The sequence below is a fragment of the Xyrauchen texanus genome, chromosome 36 (genome assembly GCF_025860055.1).
Source record: "Xyrauchen texanus isolate HMW12.3.18 chromosome 36, RBS_HiC_50CHRs, whole genome shotgun sequence".
Classification (NCBI taxonomy): Eukaryota; Metazoa; Chordata; class Actinopteri; order Cypriniformes; family Catostomidae; genus Xyrauchen; species Xyrauchen texanus.
The window spans coordinates 24,879,003-24,896,506 of record NC_068311.1 but is presented as its reverse complement, the minus strand read 5'-3'; the positions used below and the strand labels follow the sequence as shown (position 1 = coordinate 24,896,506).

The following is a 17,504-nucleotide window of genomic DNA, read 5'->3' as shown; positions in this document are numbered from 1 at the left end:
AGCAAAGTTTCTTAATTTTTTTTTAAAAGTTTCTTTATATTGAACACTTACAGGAAATACAAATTACGGGCATTTCTGTGAAATTATCTTTGTAGTTTAAATGTGTTTTAGTTAACTTTGTTCTCAAAGACATTGTGTGCTGACTGAAGGGAGGGGGGTGATACTATTATAGATAGTGATATTATTATTATTGAAATTCAAATGCAGTTATCAATATTAATATTGCATATTTTCTGTCGCATTGAAATGTACATTTGACTGTTGATTCAGTTGTGAGGGAGATGTGAATTCACTGATTTTAACAATAATAAAATCTGTAAACAGTAATCTATGAAAGGCTATGACAGTAGGACTTCTTTACTGATATTTCTCTTTCATCAGGATCTTAATTATTGACAACTTTTTTTCATTAAAGTTCATTAGAACTGAACATATTTACAGAGGGGGTAACTCATAGCTTCATCCTTAATTCACAGGGGTCCAGGCTTCAAAGCTCTTGTTAATTTCTCATTAGTACTTGCTTTTATGAACATTTACCAAAGTTCTTGCATCCAGAGTTTTATTGTGGTTTAAGTAAGAACATGTTGATCACAGGTATATCCATGCTCATCGTTACCAGATGTAATTATGGTTTCTAAAAAACAAACTATGATATCGAAAATTATGAAAAACAATATCCATGTAGAGACTATAAAAAACAACTGCCATTAAAGTTACTTATGTTCCCCAAATACACAATATTTCTGCAAAACCACCATAGTTTCAACAATTAGTGTTACTAACGGCAATGCAATAAGAATGGTGATGTGTAGATTGAAAAGAATACAATGACACAATGTTTTCCTGTTTACCTCGTCACTGCTGTTTAGAATGCGGGTGCTGTTTAATCTGGTTTCAAAGAGATTCACATGGAGCCTTTAAGATTTTTAAATCTTGCTCTGTGTATACCATGGGACTGCACAGTGCAAGCGCAGAGCAGGTTTGGGATAAGATGCACTGCTCTGCTCTCACACTGCATGGTTTAATCGGGTAGCAGCGAGTGGGGCCCAATGCTCGACCAGCCCATCTGGAAAAGTCCTGCTGCCACAGATGGCCAGTCCATCACTGGTCTATTATGATTCATATTCTATAAAACTATATATTTTCTTAGTAGCACTAATTTAAACACAGATTGCTAACTTTCGATATGTTCTTAGCAATACTATTATTATAATGATATGAGTTAATATCATACCTGTAATAAAATGTTCGCTGCAGATCCGTGAGTTGGAAATGATCTCCTCAGTCCAGTCAGCTCTGTTGACGGAATCTGATACAAGTGAAGCCCTCAGTTTTGGCCATGGCAGTTTTGACAGTGTAGCACAAGGTTTCATTTAGCTTAACCAGACAACTGAAAGGTAACAGCTAAATTTTTGAGGACTGTTGGGTCAGCTAATGACAGGTTTGGTTTACTGTTGTCACCGGTCTTTTTGCCACCACTTCCATCTGTGATGTAGCAAAAGTACCGGTCTATAGTAGCAGCAACAGATGTGATCCTCACCTTAATTACTATTCCCTTTATTTTTGTATATAATTTTATATGATCACATACTGTATATGAATTTAATTTTTGTCAAAGTGTTTTTTGATGCATAAATCCAGAGCACATGACCTTAATCCAAATAGACCTTAGTCAGGGTTGACATCAATATTTATTAATTACTTTTGTTTTATTAAATAAAATAATATAAATAATACAAATTAATGAACTTCAGCAGCAAATGTTTTCAAATTAATTTTGTGGTTTGAATGTATTATATTGGACCTAGCTGTTTATCTCAAGAGACATTTATGAGTTTAAAATAAAATAAAGTAAAATAATTATCATTTACACACAAAAACCCTGTTGCATGGCATTGAAAAACTATTAAAGTTAAATAAAAGACTATTTTCTCTGAACTTCCTCTGGGAAGAAGACATTTAATATCTGTGACAGCTTTAAAAATATTTGCTTACTTTATATATAGCTTATCATTTGCCTTTATTACAGTAAGAGCCATTTGACATAGACCTTAGTGTTGTACAGGGAACAATTATCTCATTACTCATTCATTGTTATTAAAATAATATTTAGAGACCGTTTTGGTTTTGTAACAGTTCAGCCTGACACTCCCAGCACTTTCACTCCACGCTCCCTCTCTCCAGAGTACTAATCACCTGCACCTGAAACCTGTTCCACATCAATCTGCCTCACAGCTTATAAGCTCCACTCCCCATTCACTCCTTGTCTGATCTCACTCCTGAAACATAGACTCACTTAGCTGTTCCTTCTCTAAGATGTTTCCTGACTTCCATATGACGCTCATCGCTCCTTCATTCCTGTAATCATACGACGATCATCTTCTCTCCAAAGCTCTGACGTGTTCCACGCTCCTTCTTCAAGTGTCGCTGTATTGCGCCCCAAGCGCTCATCATTCCGGGCTCCCCTCTCCGTCATCACAGCGGCTCAAGACCAAGCACTTCTCTCATACGACCAAGTGTGTCAAAGCTCATCACTACTTCGCCCCTTCATCACCCACCTCTGATACCCATTACCTTGCACGTCATTGTGCACTCAGTTTCTCCTACACCCCCTTCCCTGCAATAAACTCAACCTCCGGGTTCAATCCTATCTTCGAGTCTGTGGTTTCTGTTACAGGATTAGATGTAAATTATTCAATTATAGGGCAACAACACAATTATATCAAGTGTATTAAGGGAAAAAATCAAACGGTTTATTGATCATATTTATAATGCTTAGCATTTATAACAATTTATTCAAAGGAAACGGTAAAGTTCAAATCAAAAGAAAGAGCCAGGAAATGATAATACATGTCTCACATGTCAGAGTTTTATGAAATTTTAAGATCCATTCCAGTGAAATCAAGAGTAGAAAAAAAACGAAGTTTTAAATGTTATAATATTAATAAAAGTTGAAATTTCACTTATTTTTAAACAACAACAACAAAACTGTCTGTGCTAGGAAGAGTTTAGGTGTCTGGAGGTTTTTAATGTTATTGTTGCACATTTAATATGGCAGTATTATATGAATGAAACTGAGGGAGAAGAATAGACTAGTCTGATGTTCACTCTTTTACATAGTGATTGATGCATACAGTCAAAGTCTACACTGTAAAAAAAAAAACACAGAAAAAAACGAGCAAATGCATGGCAGCACAGGGTGCCAAACGTTTGCCATTAATGAAAATAACGGTAAAACCCCATGAACTGAAGTAACATGTTTACACAGCAACATGAAAAAAGAACATTGACCATACAGTACTATAAAATGTTTAAAACGTAATCTGAAATAACATATTTTGTCTGTATAATTGCAAATAAATGCATAGACCATTAAATGTAATGGCATTATTTGACTGTAAGTTCACGTAACATGTTTAAACCCTTGTCACAATGATGAGTCACAAATCCAAGTGCAAGTGAACAGTTTATTAAGGACTGACAGCACAGGGAAATACTACAACGGCCGCGAGCAGGCGGGCGCTCTAGAAGTGACACTCTCGAGAGAAGGTAAGCAGGCTGGAATATAGCGCGAACACAGGTCAGCGTCAGGAACCAAACTCCTAGAGGAGTCCTCAGTAGACTGGAGGTAAAGGGGAAATCGGGTTGCACCCGTAAGGAACTAGGACACAAGACTGGGTAACAAAGCACAAACATGAATAACGAACCGACACCATGCATGACAATTACCAGCTAGATAAAGGTAGCTAACAAGCAGTAGTGATTAGTAGCAGCTGACGGCAGTGGAGTAATCAGCTGGTGCTAAGCAACAAACGAGCACTACACACACACACCCACACACCTATAAACACACCAACAGATGACGGAATGAACACATGGATCGATGAACCGTGACAACCCTTATTTAATAAAACATGTTTTAACTGTAAATGTAAAAACATGGTGTAGCAGTTGTTTAACTAAACATGATTTGAATGTAGATATAAATTACATGTTGACACCATTACTTCATAAAGCATGTTTTGACTGTAAACTGAAATCATGTTTTAATAATTATTTAACAGAGTTTGACTGTAAATTGAAATAACATGTGTTGACCGTTATTTGAAATAACATGTGTTGACCGTTATTTGAAAAAATGAACTGTGATGGACCATAATTTTGAAAGGCATGTACAGCATTTTGATTTTGATTATGGCTTACAGATAATTTTATATGTAGTTCATGAAATGTATGTTATATGTCACACAAAAAGTCATAAGAGAAAATCATTTGTATTTTTCCTTCTTTATTTTCTTCTGTTACAGTAGTTTCCATTGTAAATAACAACAATATTAAAAACTTTAAACAGTGCTACAGTACCATCATCTGAACATTGCTTATATGCTTAAAATACAACATTGACAATTCAAATTAATTTCATCATTGCATCTTCCACAAACTACACTTCGAACAGAACAATGGTCTCCAATTCAATCTCCATGTTGATGCCTTTAAAAAATAAGAGAGAAAATGGTTAGATATCATACATCACATATCTATATTCATTATAATGTCTGATCATGTTACTCTTTTTAGATGTTATTGCGTTTCTTACATAAAAAATTATTGTTTTTTACTTAAAAAAAATATTTGTTCATTAAATATGTAATACACTTACAAATTTTATGATGGTCCAGGACACCTTACTTCTTCAGACAGTTTAGTGATGTGACCTCACCCACTGACAAGGCCAAGGGTGCACTGCAACAGCAGAAACAACGTAAATACAGTAATACTTGTTGATTACAATTTTATATTTAATATTACATGCCAGCATATTTACCCAGTATGATTACCTCACAATGTCGCAGGAAATTTCCCCTTTTGCTTTCTATGGTAGACATTTTTTTTCTGCACTGTTTTGACCTTTCTTGTTAAGTCCCGCCTTCACGCACGCCATTGGTCAAACTGCTTCTCAATCATTGCCCTCGGACCAACGGCATGTCGGCATCAGCCAAGAGACAAAGCAGCAGCCTGTTAAGGCACATCATGGCTCCAAAACAGCGTAAAAATGCCTCAAGGAAAAATCCCTGTGTTTTTGTTTTGGTCGGGAAACGTGCTCATTGACATGGCAAATAAGCTAAAACACGGAGTGTTGTTTGGTTCGCTGGAATATTTACAGGCGTCAGTTTGTTTTAAAAAATCGTAAGTGACTTTGTTAAGTAGCTTTGTGTGTAAACGTGACTGTTTAGGCAACATATTCTGCTGTATGAATGCAATATATAACAGAATGACAACAAAACAATCATGGACCTCGATGTCGAGTGGTGAATGGTAAGTGTTTAAAAAAATCTGTTGACGTATCATCCAACGTAATTTAAAAGTTCATTGGCAACAGGTGAATACAACTGCAATGGCTAATCACATACGTTTTTAAATCTTATTCTTAATGTTTGATGCAAGTTGCATTAAAAAGTACTAAATAGGTTTCAGAATTGTGTTGTTTTAGAACGTTGCTTTCACAATCATTTAAGAACACCCATATGCATGGACAACGGATTTCATCTTATGAGGTGTATTACCTTTAACCATATGGATGATGATGTATTTGTGCAAATTTTGTGATTGCTCTCTGAAGACAGTTAAGGGATATGTTAATCATCAAATCTTATACAGACATGAAGCAAATGCTCAATTTCCATGTTGCTTCCCAGAATGCAAATGTAAATTCTCAAAATACAATGCTCTCAAAGCTCATGTTTATCGCCATCACAAAAGACCACATACTCATTTTGATGATTCGACGGGCACGTTTGTTTGCAACAATACAGACTGTCAACAACAATTTACAGACATGAACAATGTCCTTTCTCATCTCAGGTCACATTTAGCCAAGGGAGAGGTGGTGTGTTGTCCTTTTGAAAAATGTGACAAAAATTTCAGTTTAAGATCAAGTTTCACTGCCCATGTTTCACGAAAGCACAGGACTTCTACATTTGCACAATTACGGATTATGGATACTTTATCTGAGCAAACTTCTTCAGCATTTTTTGATGTTACTGAGGATGAGGTTGATGAAAGTGAATTCACAGACTCACTGACGAAATGTAACACAAAGTCATTGTACATGAAAAATCTCTGCCTGTTTTATATGCAGCTACAAGCCAAATACCTGGTGCCATCGTCAACCATTCAGATGATTGTGGAGGAATTCAGTGGTTTAAATTCTATCTGTCATCAGTACACACAGAAGATGTTCAGGGAAATACTCAAGTCAAAAACGGCCCTTTCACAATGTGATATTGAATCTGTGGTGCAGACTTTGCAAGGCCAAGATTTACATTCAGCTTGTAATTCATTACTTTCCACAGAATACCAAAGGAGACAGTATTATCAGAAATGTTTTTCGTACGTGCATCCACAAAGTATGTGTCTTCGTCGTGATGAGAACCGAAACCAACGTTATGCACAGTATATTCCATTGAAGAACACTTTAAAAACTATGTTAATAGACCCAGTGGTGTGGGAGCAGTGTGCCAAACATCAGCATGTAGGCCTACACTCTTCTGTGTTCTCTGACATCTGTGATGGCTCTGTATTCAAATCCAATGACTTGTTTAAGCAGCCTGAGATTACAATCCAACTTATCTTGTACCAGGATGCCTTTGAGATTGTGAATCCCCTTGGGTCAGCTAAAATAAGACACAAAATGATTGGAGTGTATTTTACACTTGGCAACTTTGAGCCATTTTACAGATCATGCAGTGATAACATTCAGTTATCACTTTTGTGTTATGAGAGAGACTTTAACTATTTTGGTCAAACCAAGATTTTTGCTAAGTTGTTGGCAGATGTCAAAGAACTTGAAGAGCATGGATTTGTGACATCTTCAGGTGACATAGTACGTGCAAACATAGTGGCTATTATCGGTGATAATTTGGGGTCCCACTGCATCGGTGGTTACTCACAGAACTTCAGTACTGCCAAGCATTGCTGTAGGTGGGCCAGTGACAAATAAGGTTTTCAACTGATAAAAAATTCAAATAGGTTAAAATTGCACATCAAAGTAGTTATTATCTTTATGGGGATGTTTTTTACTTATTACTAAAATCTCAATTTTAAACAATGTATTTTAAGCAGTTTAATGCATCTTCTAAATATTATGGTATTAAAACTTTTCAAATAAATAATACTTAATGAATATGTAAAGTGATGCAGTAAACAATATTTAGAGCTCAGAAAACATTTTTTTGCACAACTATTTTTTCTCATTATATTGTGATTTCTTTAAACGTGACCCTACTTGTTCAAGTTCTTTACCCACATTTTAACACTGCAATGTGATTTAAAATGCAAAATGTCTGAAAATGCTTTACAGAACTTGGTATCATGTTATTATTGTTTCCTCAACTCCATGAAGTGAAATTATGCATTTCAATGGAAAAAACAGCGTTATCCCGCCTGACTTAAATTGTTACTCGGTATGACACATATGAGTTAACACATGAATTGTCATTTTTACAACACTTACACATAATAATGTTCATAAATAATTAATGTTTATGTTATGCAACTCAGTGTGGTTTCTTCCCAGATCTGGCAAGTATACAAATACATTTAAACAATTTTTTCATGTTTATGAATATCAAAACAGCACAACTTTTCAACATTATAGGTTTAATTTAGTACTGAAAAGTACCTTGAACCATTTTATTGATGATCATAGTCACTCTACATCAATATTCATAAATAATGTAAAGGGTTAAAGTAGGCAATCTTCACTCATTTCACTGAACATTTATTTGAACAGCAAATTTACAAAAGCATGTAATTGAACAACATATTTATAAAGAAAAATCTTATTAATGGGTTGAAGTACCTTGAATCACTAAATTTCATTAAATGAACACTACATTTTTTTATAGACATTGTCTAAAATAACAGAAGCATTTAGAATAAAATGACAACCATTGGAATTTTGCATGCAGTTGCAGGTTATAACCTCATCTCATTAAACCTTCTCCAATCTTGGTAGCACAGTTGAGCACTGCGATTAGAGTATGGCTCTGGCTCAGAGATGATTGCATGGATTTCAGACCTGTAGTAATGGACTTCGCCTCATTATACTCTGCAACAAAATACATTTTTGATTTGTTTTTGTTTTGGCTTGTTTTCCAATATAAATATCTAAAACTCATTTAAAACTATGTACATTTACTTTAGCAGCTATACTGCAGAAGAAAAAATTGTTATCTGAGAATGTTGAATATAATACAGGGTTTTTGCAGGTATCATCAAATCTAATTTAATGCTTTTTAATGCCATTTTTAAAAATTGTAATGCCATACATGACAGATGACTAACCACGTATAATATATATATATATATATATATATATATATATATATATATATATATATATATATATATATATATATTGAATTTCCCGCCACTGAATAGAGAGAAAAAAATGCATGATGATGTCACTAGAGTGGATGGCCTGTTCTTAAAGGGGCGGATTCCCCAATATGACAGGTTGGACAATAATTAAATGTTATTGTGATTTAATATTATTATGAATTATATCATTTGCTAATATTCAACTAAACAATGTTAATGATATGTTAATATCACAATTTGAATGGAAATTTTACAAATTAAAGCTGAAAACTGTATAAGAATATATTGTCAAACACATGTTATCCAAGATAACGGATAACATTATGGGCTAACAGAAAATAACTGTTATCCTATATGACAAAAATTGATATCCGGTATGACAAAACTCAGTTTAAATCTTAATAAGGCAGAATTTTTGGCTACCTATAGAAATCTGCAACCTTTACCTTCAACTTCCAAATATGTAAATTCATGCTAAATAAACATATTTACATAAAATCCACATTATATATGTTATTTTAGCGTTATCCCATATGACACAGGATTTTACTACATAGTGTGTTAGTGAGGAAAAAGGGTAAGTTAAACACATTTTATGAAAGACATACTTACATTTCACCATTGTTTGGGGGTCCTTCAGGGTCTTCCTGATTGTGTAGCATGCTGTCTCACATCATGTCAAAATACATTTCACAATAAAATTGCTCCAGTTTTCTTGTTATCCTGGATGACATTGGCTGATGGCCAGTTTTGGGACAGAATGCTCCAAAGCATAACAATCAACTGGATGTCATATTCTTTGTAATATTTAAATATATTGTTGTCGAGACTCATACAATAATGCCTGTGGCAGAGATGTTAGGGTTTATTAGATTTTTTACAGTTTGTTTGGCTTTTTTGTATGTCACTCTAAGGTCCGGACAGTTATCCGGTATGACATTATGTGACTATAATGTCTAACAATTCTTACACTTTGTAATACCCTCAATATATGTTCATATCATTTGATAAACAGAGATCAATAGATTCAATAAATGTGCTTTTTATTAAACATTTCCTTATTTTGACATCATAAAGGGGTTTGGACATCAAAATTGCACGTCACGTCATTGCGCCAGGTATTGCTTGGTATCTCGCAGTGAACTTCAAAATGTGTGTGTAGACTTTCCCAATCGCACAGTTGAGTCCTATAAGGCGGCAGTGGAAACTCTAAGGACGACCGAAGAAAATGTTATAAATGGGTTGATGTTTGACTTCATTTTCAACTCTCTCAAATATTTTCATGTTGCTCAGCCTGGCCTTCCCCCATGCCTTGGCCACGACTTGTTTGAAGGCGTTGTAGCTATTGATCTTGCCATTTTCTTGGAATACTTTGTAAAAAGGAAGTGGTATTCATATACGCAGCTGAACAGGAGACTTGCACAATTCAAATATCTGGATTCTAATGCTAGTTCTGCCCCCTCCCAGATATGTGAAAAAGGCAGAAAGTTAGGTGGTCAAGCAGCTGAGAACTGGTGTCTCCTCAGATTTCTTCCTGTCATAATTGGAGACAGAGTAGAGTCACAAGACCCTGTATGGCAACTGACTGTTAAGTTGAAAGAACTGGTTGAGCTAGTGTGTGCTCCCAAGATTACCACTGCACAGATTACATATCTCAATGTCTTAATAACAGAATATCTGGAAACAAGAAAGGAGCTGTTTCCTGGTGAAAATTTGAAACCAAAACATCATTACATGCTTCACTATACGTCACTCATTTTAAGTCTTGGACCTTTAATTCGTTTATGGTCATTGAGATTTGAAAGCAAACATTCCTACTTCAAAAGAAGTGTGAGAAGAACTCAGAACTTCAAAAATGTATGCAAGACATTGTCACACAACCATCAACTTCTTCAAGCATATCTTCACTCAAGGTCATTTTTTTCACCAAAGCTTAAAAGTGTTGACTTGGTCACATACTCTCCTCATTTGTACAGTGATGCTGTGTGCAAAGCTGTTGAGACAAGCTTGCTTAATGAACCAGACTTTGTTTCAACAAGGGTAGAATACAAGGGTACCCTGTACAGGAAAGGAAACTTAATTTGCCTTAAATGTGAAGAGGAGTATTCTATTTTACAGTTTGGACAGATTGAGCTGATTTTCGTGAAAGATGATGAGGTGACTTTCCTTGTGACTCCCCGCCCCTCAGTGTATTTGCATGATTATGGACTTAATGAGATTTTGTCTGCGAGAAAGGAATTAATTTGTGTAAATGCTGAGGAATGTCTGGATTATTATCCCTTAAATGAGTACAGTTTTATGGGACTGAAGGTCATTACTTTGAAGCACAGCTTTGTTCATCTGTAAAAAGGATAAACTGTCCTCTCCCAACAGAAATGGATGCACTGTTGATTTTTATTGAGAATGTGTTCCCAAACCCTATAACTTCAAAGCTAGCCATAGAGGGGTTTGAACAGCCTAGGTGTGGAGACCATAGATGACCAACAGTTTTTGAAAGATGATGATCTAGGTGGCTTTCTGAGACCGATTGAAGCAAGAAAACTAATAGCCCAAATCCCAAGTAAGTTTTCAAATCAATGGTTGTTTTTACATATACACTAGTCAACATTTGAAGCAGATCAAAAAGTTCATTAAGTTCACAAGAACAGGTATTGGTTTTAAGACAACTATTATGAAAGGTTTGATCCACTTTAAATGTTGACTTGTGTACATGCATACAATTAGATGAACTGGAAAAACAACACCCCAGTCTCTTTCATTCTGTACTTTGTTAGCTGTACTCTATACTTGTATTACAGTATGTCAATGTGTTTCTTGTTTCTGCAGTATGGTTCTTAATGCAGTTTTTTGTTTATGCCATGTAGATATTGCTTCCACTCTGCAAAACACTGCCAATAATTTGTCTGCTGAATACACTTCTGATGCATCAGGTTCACCTGTTCCTGGATGCTAAATTTCACCATCCAGCTCTTCAAGTGGAAGACGTGAGTAAAACGCTGATACAACATTAAACAATCCACAAACATTTTGAAAGCAAAACATGTAATTTGTCGATTCTTGTAATTCATATACAGAAAATTTGCAATGTGAGCATGCCCAGCCTTTAGCACGCCTGGCAAACAAATTGTGCCACACGTGCAGTTCACAGAGCGATATATGTATATGTACAAACCAGATTCCAAAAAAGTTGGGACACTGTAGAAATTGTGAGTAAAAAAGGAATGGAATAATTTACAAATCTCATAAACTTATATTTTATTCACAATAGAATATAGATAACATATCAAATGTTGAAAGTGAGACATTTCAGGGAAGACCTTGCATTTTCCAACATGACAATGCCAGACCACATACTGCATCAATTACATCATCATGGCTGCGTAGAAGAAGGATCCGGGTACTGAAATGGCCAGCCTGCAGTCCAGATCTTTCACCCATAGAAAACATTTGGTGCATCGTAAAGAGGAAGATGCGACAAAGAAGTCCTAAGACAGTTGAGCAACTAGAAGCCTGTATTAGACAAGAATGGGACAACATTCCTATTCCTAAACTTGAGCAACTTGTCTCCTCAGTCCCCAGACATTTGCAGACTGTTATAAAAAGAAGAGGGGATGCCACACAGTGGTAAACATGGCCTTGTCCCAACTTTTTTGGAATGTGTATCTCTCATGAAATCCAAAATGAGCCAATATTTGGCATGACATTTCAAAATGTCTCACTTTCAACATTTGATATGTTATCTATATTCTATTGTGAATAAAATATAAGTTTATGAGATTTGTAAATTATTCCATTCCTTTTTTTATTCACAATTTCTACAGTGTCCCAACTTTTTTGGAATCGGGTTTGTATATGTATATGTATATGTATATGTGTATATGTATACAAATCTGCAGATTTATTGTACACTAGTCAACATTTGAAGAGTTTTGGGTATTGGTTTTAAGACAACTATTATGAAAGGTTTTGATCCTCTTAAAATTTTGACTAGTGTAGTTTGATGGTACAAATCAAACTGTGATGACACGGGGCCTCAAAACATTGATTTTGGAAATTGCATACATTGTGATCCGTACATGTGCCACTGTGGTGACTACCTGGTGCATGAATGGCCAAAACGTCTCCAGTTGAGTCCGCAGCTTATGCCAGCAGAGAGTGAAGACAGTTGTGCATTGTTCAGAGCAACTACAGGGCCACAGTGCAGCAAATCACCAGCAACACGTTAAATGTGCCCATTTCATGCTAGTGATTTGTTGCACTGTGGTCCTGCCTTCCCTGTGAAAAATGCACAACAGTCTCCCCTCTGACAATAATGCACTGCAGACATAAAACAAGTCTGTGCACCACTTTAAATGCATACTCTATATAGTGGCACATGAACAGCCCACAAAGCCCCATGCCATCTCTGTTTGTCCGTTATTAAACTTCAATAAATCTGCAGCTTGGGAATAGGCAATTTTGCCAAAAAATTACAGCTGCATGAAAAGTGTTCATCCTGTAACCTGTGGACATTGGTTTATCTTCTAGGTGACAGTAGCTGTGAAACTTCGTTTTATGACCATGACTGACATTATAGATTTGATGTTCCATGGCAAAAAATGCCAGCAAGTTTTATGGAAAATTTGCAAAATGTCGAAAGGCCAAGTTGCTCTGAGAGAAGACAGTTGGTCCGCATTGTTGCTTCTGAGATCCTGGAAGTCAGCAAATGTCCAGCAAAAAAACATGTATCAGAAATAGCCCGACAAATGGTGATTGCATACCCAAAGTCTTTCAGAGATGAGATTAATTCCCAGGTTGTAGGAAGTGGATATGATTATCTCCTCAAACAACTGGTGTGTAGAATTGACAATTTTAAAAGAGCAAAAGCTATTAGTACACCACTTTGTGGTACTCTAGAAGTATCAACAAAGAAACGAAAATTGTTATATGGTTGTATAAATTCTGATCCACAACTGCTAGTTGGAGAAACATCTGAATTGCAGCAGGAAAAAAAAGAGAAGTTGCTAGTAATGTTTCAAAATAATGAAAGTGATGTAAAGACAATCTATGACTTAATGACTTCTACTTACACCTCTCAAAGAAACAACATCCAATCTGGAAAGGAAACCAAAGATTTACTTGATGAGTGGCCATATCTTTTTCAGCCAGCAGGAATGAAAGCACACTTTAAAGAGCTCACTGGCATTGACATAAACAACAGCTTTGAAGAATCTGCTTCCAGTAAGTTCAGAAGAATATTGGACTACTTTCAATTTCATTGCACAAAAAGAGCAAGCAGAGCAGGGAGAATCCTCACAAAGTATAGAGCTGGAGAGGATCATGTTTGTGGGGCAGTGATGTTGCTGCTAACCCATTTCAAAAATGACCAAGACCACTTTCTTGTGATGGTAGAAGACACCTCTGTTCCAAGTGATATATGCTCAGAACAGCTTCCAGCAACACCATGTATAGTAGTGTGTGGTGGGTATTATTTACTATGATCTTGCAACACAATAATTCCTGGTTTCGGGTGACCAGAACTCACATTCTGTTAAATATTATGTCTTACTGATTTTGTGTTTGTTCAAAGGAGAGAACCCACTGACAGCCAGTGTGTACATGGTAGCAGTAGACCAGATGATTGTAAATGACCATCTCTTGAGTTTTACTGAAGCCCTGTATCTGATGTTCTCTCTTTACTATATATTGAACATCAGTTACCCTGTAGAACTGGGAGCCAGACTAGAATTCTTGCAACGGTAATTCATAGACTGCATTCTTTTGGTTAAGAAGCATATAAGCAATACAAAGAAGCATTGTGTTGTGTTTTAAAGGTGCATCTTTAGGATAAATCCTCATAAAGGTACCAAGGTGGAAAAGAGAGAGAAAAAGAGAGCGTACTCTGTCAACCCCAGAGTATTGAGTCTGACGTCAAAAATTGCTTCATTTGACTGGGGAGAGTAACGGGTATAGAAGCTCTGTCTTGTATAGTAGTGGTAGACTTCATCTTCTGTGTTTATCATTCATCGATGATAAAGTGCACCAAAGGACAATAATTTTTATAATTAACTCCAATAAATGTGATGTAATTGTCTGTGGCCAAAACTGAGGGCATTTGGTTAAGGCTTGTTGCTGTTTCTGCTCTTCTTTTGGTTTGGGTTTTAATTATAACTGTTTGTGTCCCCACAGATTTAGGTCTTTCAGAAGATTGACATTTCGCTGAAGAACAGGACAGACCGACTTTTTGTACTTCAGTGCAGCGCTTTGTTCCTTAAATCATTTTTATTACCTTGTGATGTGATTAGGATTTAATTTTTTTTGTGTTCTAAAACATGACTTTTGCTGGGAAGTGTTTTTCCATTGTTTGATCTTGAAGGTTTGCTATATAATCAAAAGCTGAAGTTGTTTACAGCAATACTCTGACTACCATAATTTATTGTATAACATTTTACTAAAATGTGTGTTTCAAGAGTATTTCTATTTGTTTTTAACATTACTTCTGTCACACAGTATACAAATATGTCCCTGTACATTTGGTTTAAATAAATAAATTCACTAGAAAAAGATTATGGCATGAAAACATGTAAGCCCAGATTTGCTAACTATTTGGGGCAGTGCACACTTTCTGAATGTGTCAGGGTTTTCAGAAGACATGATAGAAAGGCATGTACAGTGATTATTGCATCTTTATTGGATATGCATTTGTAGGAAATTTCCTTTACAAAAGCGTCCCTTAACCCTTTTTGTGCCTGACCTGGCAGTAATGGTTGCTAATTGCACTTATTGTTTATTTGGTCATTATGGAAGGGAGCTGCTGCAGTTCTGTTCTTGCACAATGTTAGTGTGCTCGTAGAAAACATTCAAATTCATCCTGAAGTCAGTTGTATTTTGTCTTCCAAAAACAATATTAACACGCCGAGGAAGTTTGAGAACCACTGGCTTATAGATTTGGCTTTTTTGTGATAAAAAAAAAATCCATTTATTTGCAATGAAAATTTTGAAAAGTGGAAATAAAGTGCTTTATTAAGAGAAGAGTGTTTATTAAAAATAAAGTATTTATTGGGTAGGCTTAGGGGTCGGTGTAGAAGGGCTTTTATTCTCACAACAATGTAGCATCCATTTAACAATTTTAATAAATATAATCATTTGCACTCTATGATAATTATTGGATCCTGTTAATCTACAAAAATACTAAGGTGCATCTATCTGCCAATATAGATAGCATCTAATTAGCATTTACACTTACTGGAAATTTGATAATTATATTTATTAAATGAAAATTATTTACACCTAATGTAAATAGCATTACGTAAAAATGCTGATATTGTCACTTAGTGAAAATAGCATCTACAGCTGGTTATTTCGGATTTTGATATGGAAATCATGACAATTAGCTTACCTTAACAATAAATGGTTTTCCAGAAGTGGTGTAACAAGTGGGTTGGACAGGAGTGTGTGTTTGGATGAGGATACCAATAAGTGAAACGCATACTCGAAATGTGACCTCTTTAACCCATCCCAGTGAGTGGTGAACACACACACACCCCCGGAGCATTGTGGGGAGCAATTAGGGTAAGGTGCCTTGCTCAAGGGCACAACAGTCGCGACACGTCAACCGTGAGACTCAAACCTGCAACTCTTGGGATACAAGCCCGACTCTCTAACCACTAAGCTACCACTAACCAACGTTAATAAAATGCTCTAACAGCCACAAGAGAAAACTGATGCCTTTCGCCACTAACGACAGCGGGAAAAAACTAAAAAAATATGATTTTATAAACAACACAGTCCAGCGCCAGATCGCCTCTTTAACAAACGAACGATATGTATGACATGCATAAAAACAATAGTAGGCTAAACTCTGACTATAAATCAAGGAAACAACATAGTACATTGTGTCGGATCACCAATGAAGTTTAGAAAAGATGCGCAATTTAACCTAATGTTTTCAGTGGCACAGGCACTAGTCTGGAAGCCTCGTTTATTTGATGCTTGTTTCAAAGTCCTTGGTTCTAATCTGTAATTTATACCTTTTGGTATCACAAATCACATCGAAAAGGCATTTATTTTCAACAAAAATGAAGTAGAAATAAAGTGTCTAACGAGTGTTTAATAAAACACTATACTATTATTGCATCCTGTTAATGTACACAATTACTGAGATGCAAACAGAATCTGCCAACATATAGAATATAGCATCTAATTACTATTTACACTTATTGCAAACATATTTACATGATGTAAATAGAATATATAGCTATTTGTTTTTAGTGTAAATCACAACTGTTGCTTTTTTCACTTAGTGCATAGTCACTGCCTAATTCAACTGGAAAAATGTAGGCTATATTTGGTGTTAATGTATGCATTTGTAGTGGAATTTCACCGTTCTGATGAAAATGTGATATGACTGTGAAATTCTACTGGTTTTCTCTGTAAAACTAAATTTTTTTCAACTCTGACCAAAAAATATACAGGAATGTTTTTTTAAGGACATGTCAGGATAACAATAGACAACAATGACTGTTATTTAAAGGAAAATGTCATTTTTTTGCAGTAACAAATTTAAATGAAATTGTACATTAGATGTCAAAGTTAGCCTTTTTATGGAATTTCACAGTTCTGATCAAAATGTCATAATACTGTTAAATTCTACCGTTTTTTCCTGTAAAAATACATTTATTTTTTACAGTGTAGTCAATGTCTTCATAAATTCATGGTATGACTTTTATAATACTTATTTCATTGTGACATAATGTCTGCTGCTGGATCTCTTCACATCCTATTCATTGTTAATTACGTTCAGTTATAAAACTCCAGAACTCAATTCAAACTCTAGAATTTTCTTCCACTGAGTCTTCACAAAATCTTCCCTTACAAAAAAATAATTCAGGAGTCCTAAATGAAAAATCCTGAACACCTGCATCAATTTTTTGCAGCAGTTAATTTTTTTTTGCAAGGGTTAATATAAAAACTTTTATATCTAAAATCTCAGCTCTTTCAGTCTCTGACTCCTGTTTTTCTATTTTTCCCTTATATTCCTAAATATCATATATCAATCCAAAATATTTGTTACATTTCTCAATATTGATTTTAAAGTTACTGTGATGAGTTGCCATATGTATAATAATAAATTATTTTTTATT

At 35.3% G+C, this 17,504-nt stretch overlaps 1 protein-coding gene across 1 annotated transcript in view; it reads right to left on the bottom strand.

Annotated features, from left to right (window-relative positions):
* Nucleotides 1-17,504, bottom strand: part of LOC127629815 (uncharacterized) — a 148,473-nt gene that overhangs the window by 29,084 nt on the left and 101,885 nt on the right. The window lies entirely within an intron of this gene.